General features: G+C 37.4%; 1 protein-coding gene across 1 annotated transcript in view; it reads left to right on the forward strand.

Moving 5' to 3' along the window:
• Positions 1–14,842: 14,842 nt before the first annotated feature.
• LOC121432263 (rho GTPase-activating protein 24-like) overlaps positions 14,843–16,037 on the forward strand; it is a 41,562-nt gene continuing 40,367 nt past the window's right edge. Inside the window, exon 1 of the mRNA XM_041630124.1 lies at positions 14,843–15,564. The gene's annotated coding sequence lies outside the window, so the exon portion shown is untranslated. The remainder of the gene's footprint in view (positions 15,565–16,037) is intronic.

The following is a 16,037-nucleotide window of genomic DNA, read 5'->3' on the forward strand; positions in this document are numbered from 1 at the left end:
TAATAAATTGAAGCCTGTAGGCCATTATTTTTATGAACTAAACCTTTGTTCATTTCGTGGGGGGGTTGGCCTGTTCGATAGCAAAGTTCACAAACTTTAAAACGATTTTTCTAAGCTTTAAATGTATCGTATAAAATGTGGTCTTTTATCAATTTGCAGTTAGCTTAGTTTGATAGTCTGATAGTCACGGAGTCAGATAATTGCAATTGTATTACACAAAGTTTTGTGAATCATTATGTTAAAATTATGCATCACGTACAGAATGAATAACAATTCACTCTGCGATTGACAATGGGGGTTTCAAAGGTGTGTACGCCTCTTGTTACCACAAAAACCCAAGCTTAGAGTTTTGCTTTCATATATGACATTCTTGCGTGTAATCCCACCGAGCTTTTCATTTTTTTCTATTCCATATTCATAAAAGAGGTACCCCTGGTGTAGGATGATGACAAAAAAGACAGATTTGATATAGGGAGTAAGGGATCTATTGGCTGAGATAACCGTAATTGAATTCCAACGAAAACTCTACACACTCAATAAAACAGCCATCTTTAAGGTGTGCCATTTCTTTCATATCAGGTCATGTTTGGAAATACTTATCTATTGTTGCGTGTCTATACTAGCACAATTGGCATTGATTTCCTTCTATTAAAGCAGGGTTAATCTCTGTATTAATACAAAGATGTTGTTGTACTCGATGTAGGCATTGACGATGGATTTTCCCCTCTTTTTTTTCTTCTTTTTTTGGTCGAGGCCTTTATGCAGCGGCGTACCCAGGATTTTCCAAAATGGGGGCAAAGTTTTTGGAGGATATTTCGTCCGAGAAAAAAGTTGACAAACAAAAAAAGAAAGAGGTCTTCAACCACAAACAAAGGATTTCGTACACGGTCTTCAAGTTCAAAAGAGGGGGCAAACGTCTGTTTTCATAGCATTTTTACATTACAAATTATTAATTTTGCTTCTCAAAAGGTGTGACTTGTCAGGGGGGACAGGGGCACGTCCCCTGGATCAGTTGTGGCTCGTCAAAGAGGGGCAATCGCCCCCCCCCCCTTAGGTACGCTAGTGCCTTGATGGGGGTGTCTGTTTGGGGGTTGAAGCTTGTATGGAGTTTCAGACTATATTTTCTGGGTGTTTTTATGTGAATGTGATTAAGTGTGCGTAGGAGAGGGGGCTGTGAGGGTGCACTGTGTTACAGTGACAATGATGTCATTTTTCATTTCACCCAATAGCACGGTTTAATAGGAAATGGTAATTAGACAAATCTCAATTGAAAGCACCACTAGAATCAAGACAAACTTTTAAGTTAATAAAAGTAATTAAAATTGAATCAAAATTACGTTTCTTCATACTTTCATATTTATTATAGAAAAATGGTGGGGTGGGAGTGTGTGGCAGATTGTGGCATACACACTCGCGGATATATCTGAGGTGTGTCTGTCTGATGATGTATGGTGGTATGTGGAAAGTCATGAAAGAACTTTATATATAACTTCTATCTCTATCCACATTTATATCGGTCCTTTCTGGATTTTACACTGGTGTACAGTAAACCACTTCCGCGTGTGTCTCTGTCTGTCTTGTGGGTGTGTGCGTGTTGGTGCGCATGGGAGTGTGTGTATATGTGTGTCTGCCTGCGCAAGTGCGGTGGAGTGGAAGGGAGATTAGTCTGTTTAATAATCTGCTATTTGATACAGCCTACAATTATTATTCTCGAATTATTAGTTGATTATAGAATAGTGAACGGGATTACATACATCATATTAGAACCACAACAGTCTGCTCCGATCCTCAAATAAAGTGAGTGAATTTGATGTGGACAATTTTCAATAATTACTAAATTTCGTATAAAAGTTATATTAGCGAGTTTCCGATTCCAAGACGCACAGTGGATATAACGATGCAGTACATGTATTGAAAATGCCCATCCAATGACAATGTACAGCTGAGAGGTCTTTGTCGAAAATTCGACAACCAGAACAGCAGTTTCGTCCTAAGTTACGGAGCTAACGAAAAAAATGCATATCATATAATGTCATTATTTAGAGTCCAGGAGAATTCGCTTTTTTGATTTACCAATTTTCGACAAAGACCTCCCGGCTGTTTTTTGTCATGTGACGGGGATTTTCAATAGATTTTCTGTGTTCTTAAATCTGTACCGCATCGCGGTGCAAAAGAATCTCTATTTCCTTCTCGAAAAACGCAGTCAATGGCAGCTTATTGATAATTGTTGGTTAGCCCCATCTCTCGGTCGAGTGATACTCATTCATCTCATGAACTCGATTTCAAGTTAAGATATCGGTTTTGGCATTGAGTGCGTAACATGGTGTCTGTGTCATGTGCATCTGTATAGAGGGAGAAGAAAGAGGGAAAGAGGGGGAAAGAAGGAGAGAGAGAGGAGGGAGATTTAAAGAGAAATGGGAAGATTTGGGAATGAGAGGGTGTGAGTTTTGTGGATGAGTAGGTGAGTAACTTCCACCTTAACACTTACCCCGGGACACTTAAACTAAACACTTTTCTCTACTCAAAACCACAAAAGGGGGTATGTCGGAATTACATTTTTCATATCACCCAGGGTCAGAGTATAGCACCGACCATGCAAATCAAGATTTATATCGAATAAAGTTATATGAATTGATCTTTGGGCATCCACTAAAATAGAATATAAATGTTCATATGCATTCGAATAGAACATCAATGTTTTTTTCAGTTACTGTAGTTTTGAAATAATTCGATATTTTACACCTTAATTATATCTTTACAGAGACGTTTAAATGATCAAAAAGATTTAAATATTAATTTTCGTCATGTCAGTGCAAAAACGCCCAAGCATAACATTTTCGCCAGAAACATCCTTATGCAATACACTTATGTGCGCTGCTAAGGGCATTTTTGGACCAACACGTTGATGCGATCCAGTATTTTCAAGGTGGAGTCGACTATCAAACCATGTGTTGTGGATTTAACGGACTCTGAGGGTAAAAACACCTTTTAGATTCCAAACCCTGTAAATAGCCCCCCACCAAGGAAGCTAACTTTAGCAACAGGTAAACATAGACTCAAGAACTCCCTTAAACCCTTGATTCGTTTCGGCATTTTAATGATGAAAAGGGAAAGCCAGTTTTACACTTTGTCAATCTGTCAGAAGTCAAAGCCAACTTTTAGTCGGGTGCTAGTCCTGCCGTACTCGTGTGAGTCATCTCAACGGAGCGGACGTACGTAGATCACCCGCACCTGTCCCGCTAGTAATTGTCACCTGCCCGTTCACTGGGGACCAACGCCAACGAAAAGTTCAAGGGAGGGGTGAAAAAGGGGGATAATTTGAGGAGGGTCAGGGGGAAGTGTAGGGGAAGAGGTACAACTTTCGTCATACATGGGTAGATCTACTCCTAAACATACTCAGGAGAGTGACTTCCAAGTCGCGACCCGCAAGCGATCAAATCAGACTTGCACTTTCAGGACTTGTTAAATCGATTAATGTAGCTTTATTAGTATGGTAACTGCCATTATCGCTCAGCAGTCTCTGAAAGTAAAGATTTCCATTGTCCTAGCAAAAAGGGAATATTTACCATAATCATGGGTCTTTATGAAGACTGTCCCAATCAAAATGATAATTGGTGTAGGCATATTTACATCTAACGCTATGAAAAAGTTGTGTGTTCAATATTATAAAGCGTCCTTATTAATTCCACACTGAGATAATCTTTGCCTCTATAATTTTGCACGTTTCCTCTCTGAAAGGTGCAAAGTAACAATCTGAAAGTTGCACCAATTAAAAAAGTGAATTTTTTTTTAATAAATAATAATTACTATAGCAATAGCTGGAAATATATAGCGCTCTTTTCCTGAGGATACAAAGCGCGGCTTTATAATTAGCTCGAGTTATCTTTTGTTTTCAAAGAATTAATCCTGCCAGGTACCCATTCACCGCACCTGGGTCGAGTGCAACACAGTGTAGATGAGTTTCTTGCTGAAGAAATATGCGGTATTGCTAGGATTCTAACCCAAATTCCTCTGTTTGAAATGCAAGAGTAAGAATCACGAGACCATGCACGAGGCGAACTTATACGTTGCCTTCTTCTGTTCCTCTCTGTCTCCAGTTTCCCATGTTAGCCTAATTATCAGGTTTCTTCAGGTTTCTTCGTAATAGTACCCCCTCTTTTCGTTATAGCGAAAATTAGATTATTGATGTCAAGAAACTAATGTAAAAATGGCTTGCCTTAAACACGCGTCGCTGAAAGCCCCTTACGTCGATCGCTTAACGAAAAATCTCGAATAACGGCAACAATCTCAAATGATCCCTCAACCTCTAAACATGCCCTCTAAAGTATTGCTGGCAATTTACAATTAATGATATTATTTGTCAATGTTGTATTTTTATTGGAAGCGGAATTAAAACGTTAATGCTTTGTAAATGACTCAAATTTCAATATGTTATTTCATGAAAAAAATGTGAACCCCATTCTAACATTTACAGTCTGAAGATGTTTTATTTCCATTGCCAAATCACCTACCATTGATATAAAAATTTCTTTAATGATCAATTTCCCTCAAAGTAATCGATTGGGTGTAGTGTAGTATTAGTAAACCAAACTAATGCAAATCGGATTTGAAATTCATGTTTTTGTGATTCATTGTATCCTCTTAAATTCCTACGATTTGTATTAAGACCCAAATAGCATGGAGTGAAATAAAATCTTATAATTCATGAATAAGAAGTATAGTCTGCATTGTGCACGAAAACGTGATCATTTTTATCGAAAGTGTAATTTGTTCATACAAATATAATGAATTGTTCCTTTCCATAATACGTTTGTGGCTTTCAAAATGCCGCAAAGCATCTAGAAATCTGGACATTAGAACGTATTCTTTTCATATCCATCTCATCAAAAGTTGGTTTTAACTTTGAGCATTAGAAACAGGGCTTATGAGTGTCTGTCAACAATAATTAACAGTATGTGACCGCGACATAAACGTTCTACTGAGAAGAGTAGAAAATAACTATTATTTCCGTTTTCATTGCAATGCTAGTTCTTGGAATGTTTGTGATAACCATGATAAGTGAGAATAACCTCCTAAAAATGAGTAACTGATATCGTATCTACCAAACATGAAAAGCAACACTTTATTGTTTCCTGATATTGACATGCGAACCCGCCTGGATTAATGTTGATTAAGAGTACTGGGAAATTTTAGAATGTATTAGCCGCCATGACTCAAAATGTAACTTCATCCTTTATTGTTAGTTAGATTGTTGTTCAGTAATACCGTCAAATTACTCAACGTGTAGCTGTAATAGAAGTTGGATAATATCTATGAATATTTCGTTTCAACACAATGTCATGTAGACTAGTTCGTTGTTAAATAGCGCACGTCTATCACGTCTTCGCAGAATAATAAGGAGGTAATCTACTATAAGCTTCTAGATGGGGATTAAGGAGATGCATGGATCATCATTTTTTTTTATAAATGTAATACCTGATGAATATGAAATTGTCATGAAAATTATCGTTAGGAAAACTTTCAATTCGTACAGTGATCTAATCTGAATTTTACAGTTTTGGTGCAGCATGATGACTTTATAAATGCAAAAGGGATATCGGTGTTTAGATACCGCAGTTTGTCTAAAAATCAAAGTAAGAGAAAGTTTGTAGTTCAAAGATCCGGTTAAAAACCTTTTAGATGTTTTAATCTTTCATTCATGGGAGAAAAACATTGAATATACATTGTTCATGATTATCATTATCATTCCTGTTTAAGTTAGATATCATCTGGTTCATTATGGTTATCACATCGTCACATTATGTCAAAATGATCTCAGCTTAAAATAGAATAACCATAAAAATAAAGGTATACTACAAACTCATAAAGACAAAAAAAGCTATTGCAAAAAGTATGTATGCACCTTAAATAGTATTTGAAAGTGAAACCCCTTTTCTTATCTTGTACATGTACTTCCAGTTCGTTTACTGGTCACATATAAAATGCTGATACGAGATTGAACATTGATTTCGCGGTGTAATTGGCAATTAACAATTAGTTTGCATAATATTGCACAATAAAATCGCTAAATTAAATATCATTTAACGCTGTTTAATATCTGGACCTATAGTTGCTTAACATTATAAACAACCATGCTTAATCTATTGGGCATTAAATATTTAGAATTAAACTTTGTTGTTTAGAATTTCATACACTTTTCATTATGTTTGGGTCATTTATTAAACAGCGTTGAATAAACATTTTAAACAGCGTTATCAATGTGCAATGTCTTACTTTTTAAAGGGGGTTAATGCACTTAAGGTAGAGAGCATTCGGATGGCGGTCTGATCCTAAAGTTTCCGTTGCCTCGGAGCAGTTTCCCTCGCGTCCACTGCACAATATCCGTGTCCTAATGGAGAGAAGGTACACACGGTTTCGCGATGGATTGCAAATATGAACCAGCACTCCTCATTGGTTCCTCGTCACTGTTGTGGACAATTTGTGCATGGTATAATGATCGTGATTTGCCGTTGCTATTCAGTCATTGATTTCACAGATTTGTGTTACCGAGCCCAGGAATTGAAGGATTAACCTCAAGTAGGCATGGCAGCAATGGATTTTGGACTGCCATTGCTAAAGCCTGAAGTAGGCCTATATGGTTAAAGGATTCTTTAGGTGAACGATAGATTACTAAAGTATTCCAAATATTAAGAGTGTGTTAAGTATATTGGACTTGTCTTCGAATATTTGTCCTCTGTCTAGTCGTTACCTTCAATTACTTCGTCCATATTCACCTTCATGCATGTTATAACTAAATTCATGAGAAAGGGGCGGGAAATAAGAACTAAATTAGTAAAATAAATAAATAAATTTTAAAAAAGAGGAATATCGAAGAAGAAGAGGAAGGGAAGAAGAAGAGAATAAAAAGAAGGTTTATATGAAAAGGAGGATAGCTAGAAAGAGTAGACAGTGAGAGGAAAGAAAGGGGGCTTTAAAACAAAACACCTGTAACCATGAAACAATAAAGAGAGTAGAGTTATACAAAGATCTCCCATCGATTTCATGGGTGTCAGTCTTTCTTCGCCCTTTCCACCCTTTTTCCCTCCCTCCCCTTCTCCCCCCCCCCCCCCCCCCCCTCTCTCCCCCCCCCCCCCCTCTCTTTTTCTCTCTCTCTGTCTCCCTCCCCTTTTTCATCCTTATCCTCCCCTTCATCATATATATGAATCGTCTTCATTTCATGATCAAATAGAGAAGGTACAATTTATGTCAGTAATTTTCCTACCGGGTTTCTTTATTTCTTGTCATAACGCCCCTTTAACCATGCACTAAAAATTACCGGGTGGAAATTACCTAATCTTCAGTGAAATGCAATGTTTTATGAGAAAACTTAAAGCAGCATTACATAACATCAACAGAGTACTCGGCAATCATTTTTCCGGCAATCACGTATTTCTAACCAATTTTCAGTAGAATAATCATGATTTTCTAGAGTGAATAATCTACATGTATTTCAGTTTAGAATAGTATTCATCCTCCAGTTGTTATCAGTCAATGATTGCTCATCTCGGAGTGACTGCTCCGTGCGGAAAACACAGATACTCTTGATTCTTCTGGGACAGCGTGTAATACCCATTTATAGAAACCCGCGGAAATCATCCTATTGTCGCTAAGATATTGGATACCGCAAGTCCGATAAAATAAGAGACTTAAAACAAAACTTTACTCTTATTAATTTGACCTTCTTTCTGTGCTGAGAAAATTACCTTCATGAATTATATAAAGATCCAAACCTGATTTGCGTTTGATGCGTTAGTCATTGTAGTTTTTATTGGTTTATTGATACTTTCGTGGTTGAAAATAGATCGTAGAAATGCATGAACAACATTCAGATTTATTATCAACAATGAAGAATTACTGTATATTTATCGGTACTGTAAAAACATATCTTCTACAAGCATGACGAGCATAATAAGCGAGAAAGTAATGTACGGTTTGGAAGGTCAGCCCTTTTGTTTAAATTTGAAAGATATGATTGTCACTATAACAAGTAACATAGCTTTGAAAACGTTTGAATAAAATCAAAATTGAATGTTAGCTTCATACTTGTAAGTCACCAGTTTCTTCATTAAAGTTATCCAACAACAACAACAATTACAAGACAAAACCAACATCTGTCGATTAACACTAGCCGCAGAAGTCTGATCGGAAGTCATTACTGTTAGAATAATCATAGTATCACTGCCATTATGACACAATTATCACCACCAACAACATCGTCGTCATCATCATTATCCTCATTGTATTTATCATCCTCATTATCTAATCATTAAATCAGCCCCAATCGTCATTTGTATCTCATATTTTAACCAATCGGAACAATGATCTCTACACAATCAGACAACATGAAAACGATATTTCTTTTTATTGCAATCATTCGATACTGTGCGTTGCCATGGCAGCAGTGACGCCAGCGTATGACTGTACAAGTGCATTGGTTGTGTGGTCAAAGAAAAGCAGAAACCTGAGACCGGGAGGAGTCTTGGTAATGATCGACATGTCGCCGACACCGTATTTCAAATTTCCATGTGACGGTCTTTCTTGTGACAGTCTAGCTTACGAGAACATTAAGTCGAAGATATTTTGGAAGTGTGATCCTCGAAAAAGGTTCGTCAGTGCCAATTTTCATAAAAAAGGGGCAGCGGAACAATTTTGAAAGTTGGTGGGGGGGGGGGGGGCTGAGCCAAAACGTGCAAAAGAAGGGGGTCAACTAACATTCGAAATATCCCTTAAGGCCACCATATTAAGATACCGATTATCCGACTTCAGTGCTACATGTATAACCCTAATAAATTGCTCCTAAAAAAATATTTACACTTTTGGGTAACAGCAATTTATTGAACTTTTGCAAAATTAAAAGCCTTCGTGATGAAGCGAAAATTTTGGTGAGTAATAAGTCGTGAGTATACTTAATATTGCTCTAAGTAGACAACTAGACCAACCGTGGTCCAACAATAATCTTAAAAAGATTTGATTGCCTTTTATCCCTACACAAATATGGTTTTTGAAGTTATTGTCACCAAAAGAAGTCAGTAGTCATAAGTAGGTGGACCTAACTAGTCTCAAAATGATAACCCCAGAGATACTAGTAATTTGCTTGAAGTAAATTATTTACAAACAGATTTCCACAGGACTCAAAGATACGTGTCCAACCATTTTGACCAAAATAGAAGATATTTAGATGATACATCAGGCTGAGCGCTCAGTGAGTCACAAGTTGTTTGTTCCTTGCGTCAAATTTAATAAAACCACTCACTTCTCTAAAACCTTCATGCACCTGTCAGCATTACCATAGGAAAGAGAGATACCAGGTTTTTCTCATCAAAATCGTTCCCAGTCTCAAGTCAAATCACCACAAATGATGGCTCCTGCCAAGTCTCCACCGAACACTGCACGTCGACACTTGGGCTGAGGGTAGGAATTCTTTTCCAACGGGGACGGGCTCAACAACACAGCAAATGTATGCAAATGTTCCCGTCAAACCCCAAAGAATGATAAACCCCTGTGAGATCTTTGTCGAAAATTGGTGAGCCAGGACAGCATTCTCGTCGTTAGATTCTGACCTGACGAAAAATTGCAAAATTGTCCAGAGTCACGGACGAAACTGCTGCACTAATTCACTAACTCTCGACAAAGACTGCAAAGCTATAAAGGGAACTTGACAATGCATTCTCTATGTTCCTGAAGGCGTTGTGGCCCCGTGGAAGCAAAATCTACTTACTTGGCTTTGGAACGCAAATTGAGCTATAACTTATACCATGGTCACATTTGTTCTACGGCGGCCGTACGGCGAGTCGAAAACAGCCGTTTCAACATTTTTTGTCCAACTACATATAGGTGGTTTGAATCAACATTGATAAAACGGCTGTTTTCGACTCGCCGTACTGCCGCCGTAGAACAAATGTGACCATGGTATAAGAATGGCAGTATGATAACCCTATACTCTAACTATGTAACAAGGGAACAATTATGAATCATTCGGCTGGGTCTCACGAGCTAGATACCTTCTCGTTGTTTTTTGTTTTTGTTTTTGCAGAGTCAAGCTCGCGGTCTTATTTTTATCGTCTTTATCTCAACGTCGACGTTGAGCATTCTACGTATCAGTATTGTGTATGACATTACACACATGCTCTTTACCACATTATTCAATTTTATTTCAATTCAGCCACAACAGAACATCAAAAATGAAGAAGCAGGGTCTTGATTTACATCTCTATTGACACAGACAAAAGAATCACGTTCTTTATTGAACCTTTATGACTAAAGCTGCTCGTTTTGCAGCTTTTCAATTCAGACCTCATCCAGCACTTTTAAATCCTGCTCTTTTCATGATAGCATGATAATAAAAAGCATGGCATCATTTTGAAGAGAACTAAAGGATCTTTTGATTGGAATCAAACATGCATTGTGTGATATTGCGAGTTGGGAGAAATTAATCACCAAACACTACCGCGTAACTATATAGTTTCTTTGCGCTGTAATGCCACGGAGATGAAAAGGGACATATTTTTTTCCAGCCCCCAATTATCTTTCCCTCACATATAGGCCTACTGCCAGTGACTACAAAGAATGGTTGTTTTTGCCAAATTGTAAGATTGGACAAGAAGCTAATCCTTTTAGGAAGCGATTTATTTGAGATCGAATACTTCTGGGCGAATTAGAGGGCATCAAAACAGTGGATCTTGGCATCATATCCCGTTGATCAAAGGGTGTGGATTAGGATAGTGAATTCCTCAAAATGGCGATGAATTGTAATTTAGAAATATGATCACGAATAAAAATTATGATTTAAGTCGATAATCCTGAAATAAGGTATCAATGTGAAGATTTGTGTTTAACATCGACTAAGTTTGAACAAGAAAATGTGGCTATTTCCCTAATCAATGTGATCCTACATTCTAATAAAATATCATTTTGTCATTCCATTTTTTTCAATCAGTGTCAGCACCACTTTTTTCAGTTCCTTTTTTTTCCTTATGAAATCAAACTGTTAATTTCCGCAAGAAAAGTATACTCGTCAGTCAAAAGTGCTTAAAATTGTTTTGTTTATTACATTATCTGTACATTAGCCGTGAAAGCCCTGAATATGCAAACAGTTCAACCCATGCTTTGTCCTTTGCTTGGAAAAGGTGTACTCGACATTTAAAAGATTGAAAGAACATGCAAAGAAGATCGAAAGCTTACAAATTAAACGACTTTCTTTGCATGAATTTTTAATCTTTAATAATAAAAAATTAAATCGGGGATTTTGAGGCTTGGACGAAGGAAGCTTAATAAAAAGGGCGGATGTATGTAAGATGGTGGTAACAATGACTCACAAAGAGATTCTCGAAAAAATGAAATTTTGACTTTCTTAATGCAATCAGTGTTTAAATAGTTTCGTTTCGGAAGTCTTGGTATGGACAATATTCCATTCCTCAATTTTTCTGACAGATTGCCCCCATAGGATAAATTTTATTCATGTGGGGCGAGGGTGGTTTTTCTGATAGGGCCAACATGGCCAATGAATGTTAATAAAGGATTTTGTCACACATAAGTTTAAAACAAACAGTCTGAGTTTTTGATGATGTAACTATAAATCCTCTTTCACAAAATATGTAATTGATGTAAAAATTTGGTTCGGTATCACGAATTATGTGATACCGAACCAAAGAACGAATTTAGTTGAGTCAGTTATGATTGTTAAGTGCAACATATATGTTTTCGAATGATTATCCGTCTCCGTTCATGAATATCATTTATGATCTCTTTACAGGTCAGTATTTATTTCATGCAATTATGAGGAAATAAAGCTTGATCGAAGTTGTATCAGCTGGGAGTCACCTTTATTCAAAGTTAAAGTGATACGCCATCGAAATCAATTAGTCAAATGGACTGAAACCGAGTCACTATGACTCGGAATAGAGGTAACTGAATCTATTCCGAGTCAATTTTAAACATAGGAAACAGTGGTGACTATTTCATGTATGTACATTAATATGCGAATATTATGACAGAATTTTTAATTTAAGCATGTTAAATTATCACCGCACGCTATTGTAGTCCCAAAACATCAAAGTCCATTGTGCTTAACGTCAACTTTCATTAAAACTAATGTACAGTACTTTAATGAAGTTGATAACGCAATTAGGAAGAGTGGGAAGTGCTTAGAATAGCAATGAATTGTGTGAGAGAAGAAATTCTCAAAGATGTCCTCATTATGCTAATACCTAAGATGAACTTCAAGTTAACCCTATATAACCATGATATCCTTGGCCGTTCGATCGGAAGTCCTATTAATTGATTGTTAAATTTAAAGTTATATTTAGAGATGGATGACAAATTATCACCACTGTTGCGAAGACTTTGATCTTTATCCCTTTTCACCTCTCGTATTGACTTACAGACCTCTCTTCCAAATCAGATAGCTTTTGTATGGGTATAGGACGTATGAATGTATCATGATGAGGTTATTTTCGAGTGTGAATGTTCTTCAATGGACTGTAGTGATGCAGTAAACAGGGACCTGTACATATGGCAAAAATATCGAAAATCTGAATATAGAATTTCGCGACAATATTTTTTTAGCTTGATTGTACTATTATGCTAAGCGTGATGGTTTTATAGTGCGTTCCAATGCCTTTTAAAGCACATAATTATTTGAATGTTATATTACATATATATTTTCTACTTGTCAAAATTTTTGGGGTAAAAATGTTAACTTGCCCCCCCCCCCCCCCCCCGATTTCCCATGTCCCTCCCCCGTATCGACTCCTCTGGCCATATGACAGGGAAGACGCATGTTTAACGTTTCGTTAATCATTCAACTAGTTTAAAACTTGTGAAAACACATTTAAAGTTTGAAGAAGTTTTCTAACGACAGTTCGTCCTGCATAGCCCGCTACACAGTTCATATGAAAAACAAAAGCATGTATAACTAGTTGCACTTGCTCTATGTGGGACGCGAACGGCAACCCTGTGATATAAGGTCCAACGACATAACCACTGTTCCACAACACAAAGGAAAGCTTCCTTGATGCTCTTCCGCAAATGTTTTTTCTCTTCACATATTTCCTGGTGTGTTGTTGGTGAGTCATTAGCAACACTGATCATCGGCCGTTCCTGGCCCATCAGTGATCCAACGGCTGCCGCTGACTCACTGGCAAGGCACATTCTGAGGCCTCACTCGACAACAATGAAAAAGCAAATCTGAATACGTGATGTTTGAGGTACAGAGTTGCTCCAAACTTTTGTGCACTAAAATAAGTATGTATGTCTAATTCTAAATTGCATAACAACTGTACAAGACTATTAAACATAAAAAATCGTGTACTCTGAGTCACACGTTTCAATTACATGAAGGACCAGGTCTATGTGATTCAACGTTATGGAACAATCCCGGTTATAGGTCCCATGTATGAACGGTTTCGTAATCATCACTGCGTAATTTCAAAGTTCAAACTCATAGTCGTCAACGTATTGCACAACAAAAAATATCATTTTCTATCTAGGCCTATACTTATAGCCTTTATCAACTATTATGTAACATGCAAACACCAATATGAGTATTCTTAATTTGAAGTTCTGTTTCACGACTATCAATTTGAAAATCAATGGGTAAGAATAACATTAATGTAAATGGCATTATAAAGGATAGAAAGACATATGGTAGGGGCAGAATGGAAGGGAAAACGTGAACTAGGGAACTAACAAGAAGAAAAGATGGAGAAAGAGAATAAAATGGCGAAAGATTGGGAGTAGAAGACGAAGAAGATGATGATGAAGAAGAAGAAAAAGAAATAAAGGAAGAAGAAGAAGAAGAAGGAGGAGAAGAAGAAGAAGAAGAAGAGAAAGAAGAAGAAGAGGAAGAGAAAGAAGAAAGAGAAGAAGAAGAAATAAGGAAACAATAAATAGAGGATAGAAAAAAGAGAACGAGGAAGATGAGGAGGGGTGAAAAGGAACACCAAGAACAATAACAACAAAATAATGAGAGCGATAAATAGGCTATATATAGAGGGGAATAGAGAGATAGAGAAAGAGGAGAGGGAGATAAAGAGAGGGGGAACAGAGATTTAGGGGTATAAAGAGATAGGAGAAAGGGGGAATAAAAAGTCTAGTTTTGACGAGGCTTACCCCTCAATCGACGGTTTGTAGGAAGTGATCTCATCTTAACTCTCGGTGACTATAGGTCTGAAGACACCTCATCCCTCCATGCCCTCTAGTTTACTCTCTCTCTCTTTCCTGTTCTCTCCTTCTCTATCTCTTCCTCTCCCCCTCCCTATTCCTCCCTCTCCCTATCTATCCCGCTATCATTCTCTGTCCCTTCCTCGTTCTGTCTTTCATCGTAATCGATATTTTCTATCTCTCTTTCTCCCTTTCAATGTTCATCTATCAACCCTAGCCTATTCTTTCTCTCTCACTTTCTTCTTTCCTTTGTACCCCCTCCTCGTATCGCTTTACCCCCTCCCATCTCTCTCGCTCTCACTTCCCTTCCTTCTTCAGTACTATTTCATCCACAATTTTACTCATATTCATAATTCATTTCCATCCACAGACCGTTCATATAATGCTTTAAAACATTTTCTTTTTAATGTTCTCATATAATTTCATTGATCTGCCCTCTTTAAGCATATTGAGCGTGTTGAGAGTTGCTTTAAAAAGAATCCCATAAGGAATGAAGATGTTCAAGCATCGACAATACATTTATAATTTATTCGGATTCTACCCTCTCTCTCTCCCCCCTCTTCCTTACCCCTTTCCCATTTCGTCATCGGCGATATAGACAAGCGAGACGAAGGCATATACCGCTTGCCCTTGCAGCAGCGCAGTCATTCATTGACAATACGATCAGAGCGTGCACACGTATCCCTCGCATCGTCGTCTAGAACTGGCTCAAAGTTTTTCACTGACGAATTACTTTTCGCGCGCTTTTGTGTCGGGAGTTTCTCGGGGAGTTTATGTACCGGTTTTAAAATGGAATCGACAAGACATAGTTCGTTTTCTACACGAGAATCGTGATCTCTTCGGGCTTTTCATGCGCTTGGGAAGATTCAGCCCATTCCATTTCATGGTGTGAAAGGAGAATATTCACAAAAATACGCTGTATTATTTTTTTGCGCCATCAACAACCCAATGTTAAAGTGTTTCGAATCGTCTGCAAAAAGAAATCACCTAAAACGTTCGTTGTCGGATATCGGTTAGTATTATCGTTCTCCTGATCATTTTTTTTTAAGTCTTAAAGTCAGCAAATTCCAAAATATTTAGGCATCAAAATGAGTTTGGCTTATCGTACCGAATCCCTGCAGTATTTTGTTTTCTTCGTCACATATTTCGATATCGGATACTGATTGTGCCTTGTGTTGGTAGTTTCAACCATGGGACCGCCTTGGAAATGCACTACTACTACTAGTGGATATTAACACTGGGATATAATCACACTCGGTGAGGATTTTTTTTAAGTTGCTCCCTGGATTTACCTACCCTCTAAGGATATTTGAGGATTTTATCGACAAAGCAGGCGAAGTCTTGTTGGATATTTCATTTTTCAAGGTGAGCATGAAATACATTTCTGATCTATTTTTAGGACTAATATCTAAAAAAATGTAAAAATGTAATTTCAAACTTTGATATGATATTTTGTGATGATTCGTTGACTTATTTCATTAAATTAGAAAGAAAATTTCAAAAACATCAAAGTTAGAAAATGAAATTAATAAGCCATGAAAATATATTCATATCGATGCATATAGGCTAATAAGTAATATGCAAAACATTGGTTGTTCAAATTGCATGAATCCCATATGCCGTTACTGATTTCGACTACATTTTTTTCACTCTTATGGAATAATTTGGAAGCATAGGCAGCGGAAGCGGGGGGCGGGGGACCTGTCCCCCCTAAATTTGAGGTGGGGGACGGTCCCCCTCCCCCTAATTGTTTTTTGATAATCTTTTTTTTTTGCTTGTCAATTTTTATTTCCTGCGTCCTCCCCTAAATTCAGGTGGAGCCCCGAAACTTTTGTGGT

This window comes from Lytechinus variegatus, chromosome 18 (assembly GCF_018143015.1).
Source record: "Lytechinus variegatus isolate NC3 chromosome 18, Lvar_3.0, whole genome shotgun sequence".
Lineage (NCBI taxonomy): Eukaryota > Metazoa > Echinodermata > Echinoidea > Temnopleuroida > Toxopneustidae > Lytechinus > Lytechinus variegatus.